Source organism: Mesoplodon mirus, assembly GCF_964341445.2.
Source record: "Mesoplodon mirus genome assembly, chromosome: 16".
NCBI lineage: Eukaryota > Metazoa > Chordata > Mammalia > Artiodactyla > Ziphiidae > Mesoplodon > Mesoplodon mirus.
In genome coordinates, this window is record NC_138992.1 from 33,290,127 (window position 1) to 33,305,471 (window position 15,345).

General features: G+C 42.6%; 1 long non-coding RNA gene across 1 annotated transcript in view; it reads left to right on the plus strand.

The window, feature by feature from the left end:
- LOC309791897 overlaps positions 1-3,825 on the plus strand; it is a 48,879-nt gene extending 45,054 nt beyond the window's left edge. The window contains exon 3 of the long non-coding RNA XR_014291578.1: positions 3,712-3,825. This is a non-coding gene — a long non-coding RNA (uncharacterized lncRNA). The remainder of the gene's footprint in view (positions 1-3,711) is intronic.
- Positions 3,826-15,345: the final 11,520 nt, after the last annotated feature.

The window sequence follows — 15,345 nt, forward strand, 5'->3', positions numbered from 1 at the left end:
ATTCTGCTGTTGATTTCTAGTTTAATTCTGTTATGAGCAGAGAATACACTTTGTAAGATTTCAATTCTTTTAAAGTTGCTAAAGTTTGTTTCATGGTATAAAATATGGTCTATTATTTTTATTTATTTATTTATTTTTTTGTGGTACGTGGGCCTCTCACTGTTGTGGCCTCTCCCGTTGCGGAGCACAGGCTCCGGACGCGCAGGCTCAGCGGCCATGGCTCACGGGCCCAGCCGCTCTGTGGCATGTGAGATCTTCCCGGACCGGGGCACGAACCCATGTCCCCTGCAACGGCAGGCAGATTCCCAACCACTGCGCCACCAGGGAAGCCCTGAATCAATTTTTTAAAATCTTTTTTCATTGAGGTACAGTTGACTTACAATATTATATATGTTTCAGGTGTGCAACATAGTGATTCACAATTTTTAAAGGTTATACTCCCTCTGTTTATAGTTATTATAAAATATTGGCTATATCCCCATGCTGTACAATATATCCTTTTAGCTTCTTTATTTTACAGTGGTTTGTACCTCTTAATCCTCTACCCCTATCTTGCCTCTCCCCCTTCCCTCATCCCATTGGCAACCACTAGTTTGTTTTCTATGTCTGTGAGTCTGTTTCTTTTTTGTTATATTCACTAGTTTGTTGTATTTTTTAGATTCTGCATATAAGTGATATCATACAGTATTTTTCTTTCTCTGTCTGACTTATTTTACTAAGCAAAATACCTTCCAAGTCCATTCATATTGTTGCAAATTTCATAGTGTGGCAAAATTTCATTCTGTGCAGCCTGGACCTGTATATTTTGCTTATTGAGGAAACACCACCTTATCTTGGTTGTTAACTTAAAGCATAACTGTATCTTGTCTTTTTCATTCAGAGTTTTTTTTTCCAACTGGTGCTACAGTTGAGTATTCAACAGGCCATTCCACCATCCTATTAAGCCAGATGCTTCTGGGTGGTGGTGTGCATGGATTTCATGGGCATGAATCCACTACTGCACTTCATAATATGCTAGAACTAGAAACTAAGGCATTCTAATATGAAGGTCAGCACCAGAAGTAGAGATTGTATAACCTGATGGGACAAGAGAATCCTGAAAATATCATGACCTTTAATCCTAAATTTTGTGTCTCTGTGTCAGACCATCAGTTTTACTCCCATACTTTTCACCAAGATATTAAAAATATTGACCAAATCTCATTGTAATTGAACTCCAAATGATTTCATTTATTAGAATTTCTTGAAATAAATGGGCTACTAGATGGATGAGACTTATCGTCATACAATTTTAATTACCCTGAATTTACCGTAGCAGGGTTTCAACTGCTAATACCATGTAAGGATTAATCAATAGGAGTATTTCTGAATCTTTTTGGATGTCAAAGTTCTTAATACCAGTCAAGATAAAATGACATGTTTCTTGATCAGGCCATGACAGATAAAGGTTTGTGTAGGGGTGCTTTTTTTTTTTTTTTACAACTTTATTGGAGTATAATTGCTTCACAATGGTGTATTAGTTTCTGCTTTATAACAAAGTGAATCAGTTATATACATATACATCTGTTCCCATATCTCTTCCCTCTTGCATCACTCTCCCTCCCATCCTCCCTATCCCACCCCCTCTAGGTGGTCACAGAGCACCGAGCTGATCTCCCTGTGCTATGCGGCTGCTTCCCACTAGCTATCTATCTTACGTTTGGTAGTGTATATATGTCCTTTTTAAGTGGAAACAAAAGATGTGATCTGTGAAGAAATTGGTATTTGAACCATAGGGTAAGAAGGGGGGTGGGCATTGATTCTCCTTTTGATTTGAAATAAGTTACTAGAAGACCTAAACCTGTCAGAGGCAGAATGCAACATAAAAGTGTCAGAGCTGATAAGTGTACTTTGAATTTTAATGATTATCTTTTGAATGCAGTTCAGAATATTTTACAGCTACTCCATTTATTTCAATTCACCCTTAAAATTTGGCACACTGTCCCAGTACCCAGAAGACAATTTTTTCTACCTAGATATTTAAATATATTTTCTCCATTTCCATTTCTTTAAACATGTCCATGATATAGTCCTGTCTTTCAACATAGTCATAAACATACTTTCCAAATAGATCTATGTATGGCTCATAGGATCCGTAGGAAAGAAGAAAGAATCTATATTTCAAAAGTGTTATCTTCTTAAAAGAATGAATCTTTACTCTGCAAAATCTGTATATGGTAAGGGATCTAAATCTCTGAAAAAAAGTCTTATTTAAGAAGGAAAAAAAGAGAAGTGTATATTTTTCCATGAGAGTTGAAAATAGAAGATAAAGAAATATTTTCATTGTACAGGAAGATAAAGAAAGAAAGATGGGATCTTTTCCCTAAATCACAGCTTACATAAAAGCACAGACAGATACAATAGGTTAAAGCAGAGTTGCTCTGGTTGACTGAGGGTGGGGGGTGGGGGAGGGAGGTGGGGAAGGTAAATCCAAATAAACATTCATCCCTCCACCCTACTCCCAGCCAAGCTGTGCGTGAAGAGGATTCTGGAGAGCTCAATGTTGAAATCAGTCTTAAGAAAAGAAAAATTATAAAATGTTTCTCTTTCCAGAATCATAGGTTTTGAATGTATGGTTGAACTGCTGGCAGTGGCTATGTGTCCAGTCTTTTCGGAGCAACCTCGTTATCTCTTCCTCTGCTGGTTTCCGCTCTCTGTGTTTACTGCTGCACGTTGTTACTCACTCTGTACACTCTGCCTGTCAAATCCTACCCATCCTTCAAGGTTCAGCTCAAAACCTACTTCTTCTATAAAGTTTTTCTGGTTGGATGTAACCACCCCATCCTCTGAGGTCCAATCACTGCAATTCATTTATATTTGTATTGAGTAATTAAAGATTTATTGTTGAATGCACAGGCGTGGCAATAGGTATTAGAGCTATGGTGGTAAGGTCCCTGCCCTTTAGAGAACTTACCTAGTGGCAGGCGGTGGTGATAAAACAGACAATAAAAAAGTAAACAAATAAATGACCGAAGTACAGGTTATGATACTTGCCACAAAAGAAATAAATTGAATGATGTGATAAAGCGTATCTGTACCTCTGTGTGCTTATGTGAATGGTGTGAATGGGGGCTGCCTTAGGGTGTGGTGAGGGGCTGGCATGTGAGCTGAGAGCATGGAAGGCTTTGGGCATGTGATATGAAGTCCAAAATTCTGAGAAGACAGAAGCAAAGGAACAGGTCAAGTTAGGGTGCCAAGGAGCAGAAAAACTGAAAATGGGGGAGCAGCAGGAATCAAGGAAAACCATCTTGGCATAGCTCCCACATGAGAGCCTCAATGCCCAGGGGGCCTTCTTGGAGGTCCCTCAAAGTCACAGACTTTTCTGTGAGAGGGCCCACATCCAGATTCATCTTTGTGTCCCCAAAGAAACTAGAACAGGGTTTTGCCCACGGGAAGTGCTCAGTAATTGATGGTAAAATAAGGAATAAAGCCCCAATTAATTCCTTCATGAAGACTTCTCTGATTTTTACCAAATAGCCTCTCTTTCCCCTGAACCCCAGGGAGAGCTTCTACTGTAACATACTAGGTTTTTATCTTAATTCTTTTATAGATATTTGGTACTTGAACTCCCATGGAGATCTAAGGAATTGTTGAAGAGTAGTGCTTGGGCGTGGAAGCTGTATTTTTCTTGGTGACTGACTCTCCTTTGTTTTCTGTCTTCATGGTCTACAGGCTGAATGGCATGAATCTGTGGTGCTGGTTTTCAAAAGAAAGTACATAGACATCATGTCTCAAAATGCATACAGCCAGCATGACCCTGTGGTGTCCTGATAAGCCAACTTTGGGGGCAGGCGTGAGGAGGGGAGAAACTCTGATTTGTAGCCTTTGTCTATCTCTGTTGTGTAAGTACTTCCACCGCCTTGCCGTATTCCTATTATCAGTCATTTCTCACGACTCCAGCACACAGCTGTGACCTCCACATTGGCGCTCATCACCTTTGGCTGCCTGTCAGAAGGATCCTCTCAGTGAACTGCACTTCATTCTGGTTGCCCCTTGACAAGAGACCCAGAGAACGTGCTGAAGGCTGGGAGATGAACTGCAAAGATGATGTAATGATCACTGACTGATGCCTGAGTAAGCAGTCAGGAGAGAGCCTCCATTTCACTTGCTCTCATGGTCTTGGCAGCTCTGCAGCCAACAATAGACAGCAAACATGGTCTCCTGTACCCTGAGCTGGATTTTCCTCTTCACTCATTCTTGAAGAGCTGCAGGCAAGGCAAGGCAGCAGCCTGGACATGCAGGGAGGGAAGCTATTTTCTTCTTTCTTTGGTATACTTGCCTTGAATGAAACCAAGTATGTTTTGAGGTATAACTGAATGCAGCAAACCTCTGCCTTCTGTCAAGGTTACTAGGTACTTCTTAGGTTTTCCTCCACCCTAAACAAAAATTGCAGGTCCGGGCAGTGACATTCTGGCTGGTAGGATTAGTCATGGTGCTTGATGAAAACATTTCTCCCCTCTGATCATGGCACTGTGCGTATGGTTTTTCTTTGGCAATTTGGGTCATGTTCTAGGAGAAAATCAGTACACAATGAATCTTTGTAGTTTACAGATGAATTAAAGATGCTCTGAGAAATGCCAAGGGGATAGGGAGAAAGTACAAGGAGGGTCTCTGGGCGATGAATGAAGGTCGGAAGGCTGGTGCTGCCTCTCATAGTGTATGAGAATGAGGTAAGGAATTTAGGGCCAAATGTTCCAAGCTACACATGCAAGAATATTGGCTTACATTCTTCTAAGTTAAATCTCAGGGAAAGGGTTCTGGAGTCAAAGCCTTGTGCTCTTAAATGAGAAAGACCCGGGCCTGTGTATTAGTTCCCTACTGCTGCTGTAACAAATTACCACAGACTTGGTGGCTTTGAAACAACATAAATTGACTTCCCTGGTGGTCCACTGGTTAAGACTCCATGCTCCCAATGCCAGGGGCATTGGTTCAATCCCTGGTTGGGGAACTAAGATCCCACATGATGCATGGTGCGGCCTAAAAATAAATAAATAAATAAATAAATAAATAAATAAATAAAAATTTAAAAACACGAGTTTGTTATCTTACAGTTCTGGAGTTCAGAAGTCTGGAATGGGACTCACTGGGCTGAAATCAAGGTGTTGGCACGGCTCTTTTCCTTTCCAAAGGCTCTAGGGAAAAATCTGTTTCCTTGCCTTTTCCTGCTTTTAGAGGCCACCCACATTCCTCCACTCTGGGATCCCATCTTTCATCTTCACAGCCAGCAGAGCTGCATCTCTGTCTGACTGTTTTCTGTAGCTCAGATCTCCCTCTGCTTCTTCTTCTGCTCCCCCTCTTCTACTTCTAAGGACCCTTGTGGTTATATTGGCCCACCTGGATAATCTAGGATAATCTCCCTATTTAAGGCCTATGGATTAGTAATCTTAATTCCATCTGTATCTTTACTTCCCCTTTGCCCTGTAGGGTAATATATTTATAGGTCCTGAGGATTAGGACATGGTCATCTTTGAGGGGCCATTATTATGCTTATTGACCTTACTCTGGATTCCAACCCGGTATCTTCAGAGCTATGTAACCTTGGGCAAGTCATTAACCTTTTAAAAAGCCTCATTAGACAGTGGGGTAATAGTAGTACCTTCCTCATGGGCTTTTGGTGAAGATTAGATGTGCTAACATGTGCCATGTGCTTAAAAGGGTGCTTGGCCCATGCCAAACACTCAGTGAATGTTAGCTAGTTTTATTTCAGACCTTACTTGTGCTTGCTCACCTTGGCTCTGGATTAGAGAACCCTCTTTGAACTCCCACAGAAACCTGTCCTTCCTGGACCATAGCACATCCCACACTGCAATGTCACCATCTGTTTACGTGTCTCTTTCCTCTATTAAACAGAGTTCCCTGACAGTAGGGGGACTAGCTTATATATCTTAGTAACTCCTTCACGTCTGGCACAGAAGAAGCTTCCCAGTAAAAGACTGGGTTGAAGCGTGTTACCATTAAGAGTGAAAAATGAGTTTTTTCCTAATCATATAAAAACCACAAACATTCACACTAAAGTTTTCTCAACTGTGTCAGTTTCTCCCATAACATTTTCTTCAAACTTTTGGGACATCCTACTGTTTGTCTTCTATGGACACTTCAGATTAAACAAAAATATTATTACTAAATGTATTAATTGATGAAAATTTTTTATTTTAGAAAGTCATTATTAATGAGAACATTTAGAAAATAACTGATCATTCAGCTACCACTGTGAAAAAATGACTAGCCTACTTTTTCACCTATGTACTTTGGAGATGAAGTGTAGTACTGAAGTAATACTGTGTTGGCAGCAGTGAATAAGCCATTTTAATGTAAAAACTTTTACACCCTCCCTCCCCCCAGTGATACTGTGATTTTGCTGGGGGTATGTAAGCATATCCTTAGCTAGTGTACATGAACTATAATTAAATGAAGGTGTATTATTAAACACACATGTAGGAGTTAAAAAACATGATCTAGATATAAGGTGTAAAGATGTGATCACCCTGATTGGAAATGAGGGAAGAGACACTTAAAAGAGATAAGATCCTGGGCTTCCCTGGTGGCGCAGTGGTTGAGAGTCCGCCTGCCAATGCAGGGGACACGGGTTCGTGCCCCGATCCCGGAAGATCCCACATGCCGCGGAGCGGCTGGGCCCGCGAGCCATGGCCGCGGAGCCTGTGTGTCCGGAGCCTGTGCTCCGCAACGGGAGAGGCCACAGCAGTGAGAGGCCCGCGTACAGAAAAAAAAAAAAAAAAAAAAAAAAAAAAAGAGATAAGATCCTTTTATGGAGATAAGATCCTTTTATGGAGCTTGTTGAAGAGGAAAAAAGAGTTCTGAGGGGAAATTAAAAAGTCCTAATTAAGATGACAGGCTCAAATTATCTCAAGGGGAGTCCACAAATTCTCAGGCTTTATAACAAGAGGAAGACTCCTCTGTGGGTAAAATCCAGAAAAGACTGGCTCTTAGGTGGCTATGAGGAATATAGTGTCAGATCTCAGTAGGCAGGTGTTCTCTCCTTCTTCAAGGATCTAGGAAATTAAGAGCAGGTAGAGCAAGCATATACCTCCATTAGTGCATTAACACTGCATTGTAACACAGGCGGATGTGTGAGTCTTCCCCATTAGACTTAAGGTGGTGAGAGCACATACCGAGCTTTAATTTTTGTGTGTAGAGGGCCTAAAACTCCAGCTGGCATATAGAAAACACTGAATAAATATTCATTGTTGAATAAAAGAGCTGGTCTCATAGAATTTAAGAGCCAGAAGTGTGCAAAGAGACTAGTGGTCTCCAGATTGGCGGTCTCCAAATCTATCTGGACATCAGAATCACCAGTGGAGTGTATGTGTGGGTTCCCTTTAAGATACTGATTCTAGAATACATAGAGGATACACCACTTATTCCCTTCATGAGACACAACCCAAAGTACCCTCCTAATCAGACTGAATACTTTCCCCCTACAATCAGGAGTAAGGCAGGGATGTCTGCTCTTGCCACTTCAGCATAGAACTGAAAGTTCTACAAACTACAAAAAGATAAGAAAAAGAAATAAAAGCCATAGAGATTAGAAAAGAAGAAATAAAACTCTATTCACAAATGCATGATTGTCTTCATAGAAAACCCCAAGGATTCGACAAAGAAATTCTTAGAAATAGTGAGTGAATTTATCAGATTCATAGGATAAAAGTCGATATACAAAAACCAATCATATTTCTACATGTTAAGCCTTAAACAATTGAAGATTGAAATTTACATGTTCAATAGCACACAGGAAAAGAAATACAGTTATAAGACTAACAAAAATGTGCAGGATGTTTATACTCAATAATGAAAGAAATCAAAGAAGACTTAGAGATATTTATCATGTTCATGGATTATAAGACTGAACATTTTTAAGATGTTAATTCCCCCCAAATTGATCTATAGTTTTAATGCAATCACAATAAAAATATCAGTAAGGATTTTGTAGATAGTGACACAATGACTCTAAAGTGTATGTGAAAAGGCAAAATAAATCAGAAAGACAATTTTGAAAAAGAAGGACAAAGTTGGAGGACTTGTATCACTTGATTTCAAGACTCATTAAAAACCCACAATAATCAAGACAGTGTGGTACTGGCAAAACCTAAAACTATAAAACTTTCAGGAGAAAACCTTTGTGACTTGGGATTAGGCAGAGTTATTAGATATGATACCATAAGTATGATACATAAAGGAAAAAATTGAGAAATTAGACTTCATCAAAATGAAAACTTTTGCTATGTGAAGGATCATGGTAAAAGGATGAACAGATACTCTGCCCAGTGGAAGAAAAATATTTGGACCTAAGTGAAAAAGGATTTGTATCCACTATATATAAAGGATACTTAAAACTTATCAAAAAGCAAGCAAATGAACCAATTAAGAAATAGAAAAAATTTGAAAAGATACTACAATGGAATTAAATAGGTGGCAAATAAGCACATGAAAAGATGCTCAACATCTTAATTATTAGGGAAATAGAAATTAAAGCTACTACACACCATTTAAAATGGTTTAAAACAAAACAAAGAAACAAAAACCTAGCCATATCAAGTCCTGGAATGAATACAGAACAACTGAACCCTCACATATTGCTACTGGGAATGCAATTTCAAAGGCAGTTTGGCAGTTTCTTTTATTGGTAAACATGCACTCACTGTGGGAGCCAGCAAACCCAGTCCTACGTATTTACCCAAGTGAAATGATAACTTCTATTCACACAAAAACCTGTAGGCCAATGTTTACAGTTGCTTTATTCATAACTGCCCTGAACTGGAAATAACCTAAACTTCCTTCAACTGTGAGTAGATAAATAACTTGTAGTACATTCATACAATAAGAAGGCATAAACCATTGATGGACTCAACAACACAGGTGAATCTCACATGCCTTATACTCAGTGAAGGAAGCCAATCTTGAAAGGGTACATACTGTATGATTCCACTGATACGACATTTCGAACAGACAAAACTGTGAGGCAAAAAACACACCAGTAGTTTCCAGGGGTTAGGGTTAGGGGGAGGGCTTGACTACAAGGGACAGCAGCATATTTGGAGTGACGGCACCATTTTGAATTTTGATGGTGGTAACGGATTTATCAAAATTTGCCAAACTGTTCCTTTGAAAAGTGACTTTTACTGTACATATATTAAAAAAAATAAATTTACAAAGAGCCTTCAATGGCTTTGTATTGTTCTTAGAGTAAATTCCAAACTAGAATAAATTTTGTGTTCTTTATCCTGACTTGCAAAGCAGTGCATGGCCTGGTCCTGCCACTCTCTGACCACATTGTCCCTCACTCTCCCCCTTGCCCACTGTATTGAATTCATTTTATGCACCAACTCAATGGATGATGAGATACCAATTTGCTAGAGCAAATCCAGCAATGGTCTGTGCTATGATTGTGGTCATGGAGCCAGCTTGCTGCTACTTCTGTCACTGCCTTGGGTTGAACCTCTCAAGTTGCTCTCGGGTACAGCCCAACAGTGCCTTACCTCCTGCCATATGCCTTTTGCCTTCCACCTTGGGACTTCCCTCGTCTGCCCAGACACCTATTTGGTGACCACTCACATGCAACCAGGAGTGCTGATCAGTTAACACTGAGCAATGAGAGAAAGGAGCCTGCAAATAAATGTTCTCTCTTTCTACCACACCAGGACTCTTTCCCTTGCCCCCCGACAGATGTTTGAAGCTTCAGAAGCATTACGTTGCTTCTCTGTAGACCAGAAATCAGCATCTTCCTCTTGAATCCTTCTTTAGCCTCTCCACTGATACCTCCATGCCGCCTCCTACAAATCCATGGTGCTTCCTGCAGACTCTGGCAACCATCACCAGCTGTGTAATACAACTCTTTGTAGTTGCTTTCCCTCTCTTCCTGACTCACTCCTCTTTTCTCTCCAGCCTTTCCTGAGATTTCACTTCCCTATAGTCTTGTCACCTAACCATTTGCTTGGGCCCGACTTTCTACGTGGTTCAGCCAAAGACACCCAATAAGCTTCAGTCACGTTAGGTTTCTTTGTGTTCCCAGAATAAGCTGTGTATTTCTCCCCTCAAATTAGATCTCTGGCACTCTGTTTCCTCTGCCTGGCTCTTTCCCTAGTTGTTCCAGGTTATCACTCTATGTGAATTCTTGACATAGCACTCACTTGCTATGGATCTTATGTGCTCTATCTACATATCTATATCATCTATCATCTAGTTTCTCTCTCATTAAGCTAGAAGCCCCACCAGAACATGAATCTTGTCTGCCTTGTTTAGTGCTATAGCCTGAGAACCTAGAACAGTTTAAAGCACATTGGAGGCCCTTAGGAAATATTTGTGGAGTAGATGAATGAATGCATGCCACTATTGACCTAGCTAGCCCCAAATTTACACACTCAGTTGCTTCCTTGACAAAAACTTGCAATTAAGTGCCCAAAGTTGACCAAATGCCATGGTGAGAGCTGTCCCAGCACATTAAAACTCTGGAAGTGGGAGACTCTGACCATGGGCTCAAGGCCAGTTGTTTCAGTGTTCCCAGTTTCCAATATCACACCGTTAAAGAGCATTGTAAAAAGTAGGGTCCAATATTTAGGCATAAATCTTGTGCCCTTGAATTAGGCAAAGCCTTTTAGATATAACACCAAAAGTACAAGCAACAGAAGAAAACAGATAATTCATGCTTCTTCAAAATGAAAAACTTCCTTTTTTTCTTTCATAGGAAATGGAAAGATAACCCACAGAATGGGAGGAATTATTTACAAAGTATATATCTGACTTATATCCAGATTATATAAAGAACACTTATACCTGAATAATAAATCATAATAAATAATGAGTAAAAAAGACAAATAACTGACTTTAAAAAAAATGGGTAAAGGATCTGAATAGACATTTATGCAGAGAAGATAAGCACATGAGAAGATGACCAACATCATTAGCTGTTAGGAAAATGCAAATCAGAACCACAATGAGGTACCACTTCATGGCCACTAGGATGGTATAAACTTGAAAAATGGCAAATAATAAGTGTTGGCAAGGATGTGGAGAAACTGGAACATTCACACACTGCTGGTGAGAATGTAAAATGGTGCAGCTGCTTTGGAAACCAGTGTAGCAGTTTCTCAAAATGTCAAACTTAGAGTTACTATGTGACTCAGAAATTCCACTCCTAAATAGACACCCAAGAGAAATAAAAACATACATCCACACAACAAAGGCATACACAAATGTTCATAGCCACATTATTTATAATAGCCCCAAAGTGGAAACAACCCAAATGTTCATCAACTGAAAAATGGATAAACATAATATGATATATCTATGCCACGGGACATTATTTCTTCATAAAAAGGAATGAAGTACTGATGACATGGATGAACCTTGACAACATTCTGCTAAGTGAAAGAAAGCAGTCACAAAATACTTCATATTGTATGAAGACTTCATTTATATGAAATGTCCATAATAGGCAAATCTATAGAGAAAGTAGATTAGTGGTTGCCAGAGGCTGGGGGTTGGGAGAGTAAAGGGAATGAGTGCTAATAAACACAGCATTTCTTTTGGGGGTGATCAAAATCAGTTCTAAAATTGATTGTGGTAATAGTGGTACAACTCTATGAATATACTAAAAACATCAAATTGGATACTTTAAGTCGGTGAATTGTATGCTATATGAGTTATATTTTAACAAAGCTTTTTTTTTCCTAAAAAGCAGAGATCATTACAGCAAAATTTAAAAAATAAAGTGGGTTTGTAAATCATTTTCTCTCAGAGACACCTCCACCCAAAGCACTGCCACCTTCTATTCACCAGGGTCCTGCCTGCAGTCGGTAGGCAATGACCAGGCCTAAACTGTGCAGGCCACAGGTGACAAAATGATGACCTAGGGACCCCTTGTGGCCTATAAACTCTTCTTTTTAAAAATATTTTTTAAATTAGTTACCAACATTTTAAAATTAGAAGAGTTCACATTAAATGTAGGTTTTTGGCTTCTCTGTGGAGGAAAAACAAAACAAAATGAAAACAACCCCAACTTGAGTGGCCACACTGGATCTGCATTTCCCATGTGGAAAAATGAGACTGTGCTTTATGTCCTTGAAGTCCTTCCCAGTTTGGCCCTGTGCAACCAGGCTAAGTCACTTGTTATTTCTTTTTAATCCCTTAGGGACGTTTTTTGCAGCACCTACTCAGACCTTTCCCTGCATCAAAACTTTTTGGTTTGTCATTCCATTGCCTCAGGCTCAGTTTGATGATTGGCTAATCCCTGGATTTCCAACCCTGGCTGCACATCAGAATCTCCTGGGGCCCTTGTAAAGCATCCCTAAGCAAGGCTGCACCCCAAGCAGTTAAATCAGAATCTATGGGTGTGGGGCGAGGCCTACCACTAAAAAACGAACAAAAAAATCCAACTCCCTAGGTGATTCCAAAGTGTACCCAGAGAGGCAAAGACACTGAGCTAATCTGCTAGTCCAATCCTGGAACAAATTTTAGTATCCCATAAATGCTTTAATGGCCCCTCAGATGACTTTGGTTTTGTAAGCTTTGCCTGAAGGAGTAAATGATGTGGAAATGGAAGGCAGAACTAAGAACTAAGAGGATGGCTTTGGTCAGGGGAACCTTTTCCATGATTTTCAAATCAGAGTTGGCAGATGTGTGAACCTAAATGTGACTGTCATTTCTACAACTACTAGTCATATTAAAAGATTTTGTAATCATTATAACAAGCATGGACAAGTCATGGTGCCTTTACAGCTTTACATGGTGCCTTTTTGTTATTTTTACCAGCAAGTTTTTTTAATCAATGAATTTGACTTGTTATTGAGATCTTCTGTGGTTTCTGGAAATGTTGCTGCAGTTGACAAGTATAGGAAGTTACAGTGGCTTTTTGAGAGGTCCTGAGTGGCCAACGCAGCAGGACAGGAACATGTGATGGCAGTCACTTGATAAATATTGTTTGAATAAATTGTCAAGACATTTGCCTCGTATCATCTCCAGTGGAGATGGAAGATTTGGTGACATTCTACGGTGGGCTACAGGAGGTGGGGGGAACGAGGGGGAAAGAGATCCCTTGGATGTCCTTCTTTCCAGCTTTTTGTTAAGCTCTGGTAAAGAAAACACTGATGAGGCAAAGCAGCCCGTCCCTCCTTGCGGGCTCGTCCTTCCAAGACTCCCTTGAACTTCACTGCTGCGTAGCAGGGACCCCAGGGTCTCCCAATCGAAGCCTGGAAGAAGGTGCTCTACGTTGAATCTGACCTTCCCACGACCCTAACAAGCAAACAGATGGCTCCGCTAAGAAAGTAGCAGTGTAGCCTGGCTAGAAGCCTGGGGGTGGGCTAGCACTAGCGGGTATAACGGGGATAATAAGCCTAGCGGCTGCACCAGCACAACATCGGGGTGTCCACTGCACCTGCAAACCGCGCGCGCGCCTCAGCTTGGCCCTCTGCACCCCAGCCGTCCGCCCACCCAGGAGAGGCTGCCTGCGGGGCCGCAGTGGGGAGGTGGGTCGGCGGCCGCGAGGGGGGAGGCGGCGAGCCAGGCTGGGGAGGGGGGCGCTGCGGGCGGCAGTGCTGTCCAGGGGGAGGCGGGCGGAGGGAAGGCGCCGCCGCCGCCGCCGCCTCAGGCGCGGCGGCACAGACGCTGGGAGCGGCCGAGGCGGTGAGTCGCAGCGCCTTCCGTCTGCTTCTCCGGAGCGAGAGCGTAGTCGGAGTTGCAGCCTGGCGGGTGTGCGGGGGCGGTGGCACCGGGAGCGGCTGCTGGGGGGACCGGCGCGCTCGGGGCGCGGCGGGCGCAGGGGTGGGCGCAAGGAGCGCGCGGTCCCGGAGACCTGGTCTCCGCAGCCCTTCCCGGGTGCAGCTCATCCTGTCAATTCCCCCGTCCTTCCTTCAGTGCCTCTGAGGGAAAATAAAACAAAACCAAAGACCCTGAAGATGGTGGCAGAAAAAGGGAGAGTAACTTTGCAGAGGGACGCGCAGAGGCGCACAGAGCAGGCAGGTTGGGGGCGCGCTGGGTCGGAAGGGGGCGTTGGTGCGCCTGGTGGCCCGGGACACCGGAAGCATCCCTCCCGGGGTCGCGGGAGGAGGTTGGGGTCGAGGGCACTCAAGGGTTCCCGGGCCTCAGAGTCGGCCCTCAGAGGCCGCAGGAGTAACGTGCGAGGGGTGGGCCCCTGGGGAGGGGGCTTTGGGAACCACCAACAGGCGCCAGTGGAACGCAGATGAGGAAGTGGTCTGCATTTTGGACTCAGGACCTGAAAGATTTGGGTCTCTTGCCCTCGGGAACTCGGGAAGGGGTGTGCTGAGGAGATGTGTCTGAGTGTTTTTCAGTGCATACCGATTTATTTTTAGCTCCCAGAGAAGCAGGATGTGCAAAGTGGGTTGGATCAGCCCGGGAGGGGCAGGAGGTCTCCTTGTCCGCAGGAAATACACAAGTTTCTTGCTGCAGATGCTTGCTTTAACTCTCATGCCTGGAGGAAGAAAGCCATTTGGCTCTCCGAAGGTCTCCCCGCCAGGGCCACTTTCTTCCTGCGGGTCTGTCTGAGGCTGCTGGCCAGGCGAGTGTGCTTCTGTTGTTAAGCACTGGCCCCAAATAATGGTACATGTTCTGCTCTCTAGGGCAACTAGTGGGAAACACAGAAGTAGGGCTGCCAGGGTCTTGCTTGATGAGAAGGAAACCACACAGGCTTGCTCAAAGTTTTCCCAGTTCTGACTGATTTGAAAATAATGGACCTAAGCCTCTGTATTACTAAGAGCAGACTTTGCTGTTGGGGTTTCTCAGACCTGACTGGCAATGCTTGTGAGGTTTTTCACTCCAAATGCGCCTGCAAGGACTGCAAAGGAGAAAGGGGTGGTGGGGTGATGGTGAGAGTGTGGGTGTATGGGGAGTGCTGGTTGAGGGCTAAATATAGACTTGGGGATGGGGCTTCTTTCAGAAGTGGAGGCTCAAGAAGCTGAAACCCAAATATTCAGGTACCCAAGCCAGGCCCCTGGAGATTGCCCTGGAGTCACCCCCATTTCAACCACTCAGCGCCCATCTCGAATATCCACTCTCTGTGAGTGTGCTTAGGAGAGTGGGCTGTGAGGAGAGTGGACTCTGCAGCCAGACTGCTGGATGTGACTTCTGGTTGGGACACAAATAGCTCTCAGACCTTGGGCTCCTTGCTTAATCTCTCTGGGTTTCCTGATCTGTGGTTGACAATAGGTACCAAACTTATCTCAGGCTTGTTGTGAAGATAAAGTGAATTAATATGCAAAAAGCACTTCACCCAGTGCTTTGTCATTAGAAAGTGCTGCATAAATGTGAGCTCTTACTTTTGTTGTTGTTGATGTCTGC